We start from the raw sequence: 7534 nt of genomic DNA on the forward strand, positions 1-7534 counted from the left end.
AAAGTGTTCTGAGTTCTGAGAAAAAGTGTGGGAAGAAAAAACCCAAAACTATCACGGTACAGTTTTGACAGAGAAATAATTAAATGGTGCAGCTCTGATTTATAAGATCCTTGTTGTATGAGTTTTGGCAATGTGTTTTTCTCTCTGTTTCATATATATCATATGTTGTTTTACAGTCCATTCCTGATTGTTTCCAGTTGAATACTTTCAAGTGAGAAAGGTAGAATTCAGTCATTTCTCTTCCTTGAGTAAGTGTTCAGTCTTTATGTGTTTTCTTCTACTTGGAATGGATTCATACATTAATGCCCTTTTCAGCTTTCTTAAATAGTCTTTTCACCCCATTTAAATTCAATTCGATTGCTAAAATCTCATGCTTATCTCGCCTTATGAAATATCCTGTGCCTTTGGTTAAATCTCTGTTCATGCTGTCCTCATCCCATACAACCCAACAACTTAGTCATTAAATCAAATATCTCTCTTTCAAATTCATTTTACTAGCCTAAATCAGTTATCATTTAAGTCATCTCGGACTTTATTGATCATTTTATCGAGATAGACCCGGAGAGAGCCCTCTCCTATCCTCGTAGGGCTAGCTACGAGGCTAAGCTTGGTTTGATGTTGCCTCGAACCTCGCCTTCCTTCAGCCTGAGGCAGATTCGAGCGCTAACACTTATTATCGTAAAAAGTGTCAAATACGTCATAACATGACAACTAAAATGTGTGGCAGCTAAAATAGCCTCCTTGTCTATCAAAATTTTGAATCCTAACAAGTCCCCTGGCTTGCTTATTTATAAAAAAATGGAGCTAACAACAACTTCCTAGAAAGTAGGGATACTTGGCTCCCTAACTTGATTATAGGTGGGTCTAACTCTTCCTTCACATGCACTAGCTCGATTGCCAATGAAATCGATATGCTTGGCTACTAGTGAACCTGAGATGATCAAATATAGTGGTAGATCTTCGACTAATTGGAGGAGTTAATGAGGGAGACCACTTCCTAGAATCTATCTTTCTTGTGTAGTCTAAGTTCCTACACCCAAATCAACTAAAACTTGCTCCAATTCCTACATTTAACACACATTATGACACATGACATAGTAACACATCTTTACTCCTCACATTAAGCATAATGTAAAAAAATCTATGGATAAATGTGAGAAAAGATAATTTAATAAGTTGGAGAATGGAATTGTGACCCATATAGTTTACCTATTGATGAGCATCATCAAGCGTCTTACATAGTAAGACATGTACTCAAAAGAGGGGCATAAGAGTTGTTTGATTTGAATAGAAATGTGCTTTCAAAGCCCAAAGATTGGATCTACCCCAAAAGTAGTTTTTTTGATATTTTTCTTAAGTAATTAACCTTTTTTTATATGATGTATATAGTATACTTTAGTATAGGTTAGGATTTGTTTGACTCTTGTCAGGAAAGGGTCCTCTAGGGGTTAATTTTGGGGTTAAAAACCCATGTTTTGGGGTAGAAGGCCTGAAGTTTGTATAAAGAAATATAAATTCTCCACATTTTGTAGCCGCAGAGCACGGATATATCTAAAGTAAAAAGGGTTTTCCACCCTTTGTCTAGATAGATTGTGTCAGTTTGGAGATCTGACCTTGGTCCATGGACCATGGTATTGTATAAAAAGGAGGTCTTAAGAGGAGTCTAGGGTATTAGAGCAGAAGTAAAAGTGAAGTAGAAGTACTTGATGAGATTTTAAAGTGCTAAGAGTTAGTGTCTTAGTGTAGGAAGATGCTCTACAGTTGAGTGCACATATGCCTAGGATAGAAGTCTGCAACTGAGTGCGTGGACCCCTGTAGTTGTGTGTACAGGGTGGATAGAGTCTATATTGGGAATCTGAATCATCAATAAAGAAAAGTATTCTGAAACTACTGTGTACTTTCCATCTATGTATGCGTTATTTTAATTTTGTTATAAATGTTGCGATTATGCTATGTTGAATACCGGGGTTATGAATTAATGCTATATCAGTGTGCGAATCTATGTATTTCACTTTGTCATATGAATGCAAGTAAGACTATATTTTTATGCAAAGATAATCATAATACATGTTAAAGTTAACCAAAACTTAAGCTAATCTAGGTAGACACAGAAGTAAGACTAATTACATAAGTGTGTAAGCACCTAATCTATCTATTTAGGGTCCGCGAAGGATGACTAGAGACTTTCAGGGAGGCTCCAAGGATGACTAAGAGAATTACATTGATAAGCCCTAAAGGGCTTATCGATCTGCACGAAGGCAGAGCGAAGGTCTAAAAACTGACCTCACAACCATCTCAGGGTGTTGAAACTTGGTTGCTGCATCCCCCCATACTGCTTCGGGTGAGACTTCAGTTCGCTCCATGGAATGATGCCAAAAGGGCCAGTAGTGTAGGGATTTGCTTGGTTTCTTAATGCTTCACCTAGGTCAGGGCCCATCAAGTGAACAAATGGTTCCGTTGTTGGGACCGAGATCTGCATAACGAGATGTGTGATGTCGTATCATTGGAATCCAACTAAGAAAGAGATTGAAAACTGGTTGGATAAAAAGATCCATGAATTCGCAGTGCAAGAGACTAAGAATTTGTGATTGTCGAAAGAACAGTGGTTGGATAGATATCTGTACACAGAAATACCCAAAATCTTCTTTTTTTCCTTCGGAGTTGAGTTATACGAGTGGATCACGAAGTTGGAAGATGGCCAAGGAAGGTGGAGGCTTGACAATCTGATTGTTTGGACACCAGAGTTAGTGCAGAGATTGGAAGCCTTTGAAGATAATGTCATGTGCATTGTCAACCATTGGCTCAACCGCATCATAGGAGGATTTGTGATAGAGTTCACGGTCGATACTTATGTCCATTACAGCGAAGCAAAGCACCACTACTTTTAAGGACCGCGACGTAAGTATTTGAGGTCACTAATTACTAGGATTAAGATGCTCTTGTGTGAAAAGCAGGTCATGTGGTTATGTTGATGTTGGAGCTACGTGAGTGGAAGGTTTTTCACGGATGGAGGAAGAAAAGGTCCTGAGTATAGCACGCTAATTGAACCTCCTTTGAGTGATAACGGAGCAGTTTCGTCTTCTCCACTGAGCACTATTCTGTTGATAAGACAAGGGCTCCGGCGAATACCTACAACCCCCCCATCCTTGTCCCATCCATCCATAGTGCCTCCATCCTCACCCCATCACCCCAACCACCACCACCTCCACCACTTCCCAACATGGCAAACTTCGTAAAGCTACCAATATTCACGGGCGTAGGGAATGAAGATCCTAACTAGTTTTGGTTCATAGCGAAGGCTGTGTGGGAAGCTCAGGGTATCACGGATGACCAAATGAAGAAAGCCATGTTGGTTAGTGCTTTGCAAGGCTGTGCACTAACGTGGTACATTAAGTACAGTACTGATAACCCAGTATCAGCATTGGCAAATATCCAGGTTGTGTTGAATAGAGAATTCAGTAGACCTAAGTCTCAAGCACAACCAATTGTGGGATTTAAGGAGATCATGATGAATCCTAGGGAGACACCCTGGGATTTGGATCAAAGATTGAAGTGTACAATCCATGAATCCAACATGAACCTAACTGATGGGAAGCACCGTGAATGGTTCGTGGCCTCGCTCCTGCCCCACCTAAGGGTTGCGATATTATAATAGAAGATCGGGACCTAGGCAGAAGCTTTGGAAATCATGATGAGACTGCATCAGCACCAATGCAGGATGTTAATCTTGGGGTTCAATAGATTCATGTGCAGTTGCAAAACCTTTGCCTCAAAATGAAAAGTCTAGAGAAGGACAGAGTAGCTTCAATAGAGCCCCACAAAGAAGTTTGGTGTCTAATATGCAAAGGTCAAGGGCATGACAAGGATGATTGTCCAGTCTTTGCACACTATGTTGCAGCAGGGTGACCAATGCCTCTACGGTCGGAGGCTATGGTAGGGCCAAGTGCAGGACCTATAATATGGTGCTCTATATGCCAGGTGGCTGGGAAACATGCAACCGACAATTTCCATTTGCTACAGAAGTTTTTACAAACACCATAACATCTCTTTTGCAATTTCTATCAATCAGTAGGTCATAAAGAGTGCAATTTCCTTAGTTATGAATTAATGATGGATAGGACAACTGCATAAAAGGTGTAGGTAGAAATGTAGCCTCTAGACCAAGGTGTTGAGGGAACACGAGGTGAGTATCAGGGGTGCTATCAAGGCCGAGGTGGAGGGGGGTCTGGTAGAGGCCAACAATAGCTTATTTGTTACAATTGTGGAGGACTAGGACACTATGTGAGGGACTGTTTTAATCTCATGTGACTGTCATGATGCTATTGTTCTTAGTTTGACCATGTGATTAAGGATTTCCCTATATTTATGGCTAATATTCGCGAAAACGGGTCGCAGCCTCCGCAACCAATGCAGAACCTCCAGATGATGAGGGCTGAGCCTTGTGAGGAAGACCTAAAGGTAAAAATTATGCTACGGAGCAGAATGACGACTGGGGAGGATAAATGGAATCAACCTGCAGAAGGTGAATGGGTTCGCAGAGCACTAGAAAAGGGGACTGGGTTCGATTTGGAGTACGTGAAAGCAACATTTATGGAAGGAGATAAAACCTTCATTAAGGCCTCTACCTCAGGAAGTTAAGAGAAACCAGTTGAAGAAACGAACCCATCCATGATTAACACATTCTTGGAGACCTACATGAAACTGCTCCATGATAGTAAGGCTGTGAATGGAACTGATCAATTAGTGCACTGGCAAGGATGACACTACTGGAAAACTTTACATAGTCAGAAATCTTGGCAAGCATAAGGCAAGGACTGTGTGTGAGATGAGGCTCACCACACAGATAGGGGAATACGAAATGAACCAATTTATCTTAGATCTGGGGTTCGATGCGAATGTTTTTCCAAAGAAAACATGGGAAAGAATGGGGAGACCTGCACTCCAGTGGTCTCCAATCCAGTTAACGATGGAGAATCGATAGAAAATTATCTCATTGAGGAGGCTCCAAGGGGTGACAGTTGACATTGAAGGTGCAAGCGTACTGGCAGATTTTGAGGTAATAGAGATTGTGGATGATAGCAATCCCTACCCTCTACTCCTTGGAATCGATTGGGCCACTGACATGAATGGGGTAATCAACCTGAAGAGGCGAAATATGATATTTGAAAAGAATTCATGATGCATAGTGTTGTCGCTGGATCTTGCAGAAGGACCGTGCTATACAGAACCAGTGCATGAAGTGATGACAATTTAGACCAAATTTACAGGATAATGGCATGAGACAAGGATTGGGTAAATCCGACAGCAAAGGGGCATATCACATGGGACCGCGAGAGCTCCTGCACATCACATTTGGACGAAGAATTAGAGCACTAGCAAAACTGGCTACATGAAGTACCTATGCTGCATTGTAATATGATGACCAAGTCATTGTGTTGCATGTCATTAGAAGTAAGGAATCTTCGTCACTATGATGGGATAACTAATGTTGATCTCTTTTTGGATGATTTTGAGAGCAAAGTGCTGGAGAAGCATTGCTTCCAGGCCTTGGACTGGGTACTGCGCGCTATGCCTACAAGATGGTGGGGTATGCACAAGGATAATTTCAGTGATTGGCGCGACTATAGGAGGATGATGAGAATACATTTTGGATAGCCGAAAGTGTGGATGATAGACAAGTATGATGGAAGGGATGATCTGCATGATCACCTGGCCAAATGGACTAAGGCTTATGGAGCGGAGCCTCAGCCTGAATGGGTGCATCTATTTTGTCATACCCTAGATGTCATACCAATGAATTGGTACATGGAAACAGAGCTCTGCCATGGAACTAAAGAATGGGACATCTTGCACCAGGGATTTATAATAACATTCAACATTGAGGATTAGTTTAACTATATTTACACGGTGCTACAGGAGGTTAAAGAAATGATCTTTAGGATACCACAGAATCCTTTGGACCTAATTCAACCTGATTGGACTACCCAGCTAAACCACGCACTGTAATGCTATAGCATGACCGTTGAAGAAGAAGAAGAGGATCCCAAAAATATTAATATTCCAAAAACCGAGGGTCACCATGAGGTTGAAGGTCCACAGATAGAGGATCCAGACATAACCGCGCCACCGAAAACTAGGTAGGTCAACATTGGCACAAAGGCAGAGCCAAAATTTGCAAAGATTGGGGACTATTGGGATGATGTGATAGTAGAAAAGGTCCCTAAGATCCTCGACGAATATCAGGATTTGTTCCCCACAAAGTTTTCTGAGATAAAGGGAATAATAGGAGACCTGGGTGTCATGAATATCACCCTAAAACCGGATGAAAAACTTATAAAACAAAGACCTTGCCACCTTAATCCGATGTATAAGGCAAGGGGCTGCACTGAGTTAGATAATATGCTCACGGAAGGAATTATTGGACCAGTGGAAGAATCTGATTTGGTACGCTCGATAGTGCTTTAGGAAAAGAAACATAAAGAATAAATAAGGATATGCGTGGATCTCCATAAATTGAATAATGCTTGTGAGCATGATCCTTTCCCGACCTCGTTCACTGACGAGGTTCTGGATAATGTAGGCAGCCAAGAAGCGTATTATTTCACTGATTCGTTCTCTAGGTATCATCAGATCCAAATTGCGCCTGAGGATAGAAGCAAGATGACCTTTGTTACTGAATGGGGATGTTTTCAATACACTATAATGCCTTTTGGGCTAATGAATGTGCCAGTAATCATTTTGCGTGTAGTCATTGTAGCATTCAAAGACTTCATTCATAATTTTTTGGAGGTACAATTTGATGATTGGACAGTGTTTGGATTGGTCAAGTGTGATGTGGCAAGTCTGTGCTTGATGCTAGATACATGTCAGAGATACCAAATCACGCTCAATATGAAGAAGTATCTTTTTTGTGTCCCTTTTGGGATCGTGCTGGGTCATGTGGTACGAAGACAAGGATTGGTGGTAGACCTTATGAATATTGCAGTGATAATCAATGTGGAGGCATCGAGGAATGTGAAACAATCGCGCGCAAGTCTAGGGCATACTTGATACTATAAGAATTTCATCAAGAGCTATGCCTAGATCACCGCGCCTATGGAGAAATTGTTGAAAAAGGATGCTACATTTTGTTGGAATGATGAATGTTAGCAAAGCTTGGATGTGCTGAAAGAGAAGATGGTCATCGCATCGATCCTAGTCTTCCCGGACTAGAAGAAGGAATTTCATGTGTATGTGGATGCATCATGTATTGCGTTGGGGGCCATGCTGACACAAGCTGACGAGGGAGAACTGGATCACCCTAAAAAATTCGCAAGTAGGAAGTTGTCTAAAGCAGAGAAAAATTATTCCATGATAGAGTGTGAAGGATTAGCTATGGTGTACACGTTCTAGAAGTTCAGGCACTATTTGTTGGGTGGACACTTAAAGATGTATATGAATCATTACACATTGAAGTACCTAGTCAAAAAGCCTATGTTGGAGGGGAGAATATGTAGGTGGAAGTTGTTGTTCCGGGAGTACAACTTTGAAGTTA

The sequence above is a fragment of the Pinus tabuliformis genome, chromosome 4_2 (assembly GCF_031772625.1).
Source record: "Pinus tabuliformis cultivar Carrire ecotype Pingquan chromosome 4_2, CPIR1, whole genome shotgun sequence".
NCBI lineage: Eukaryota > Viridiplantae > Streptophyta > Pinopsida > Pinales > Pinaceae > Pinus > Pinus tabuliformis.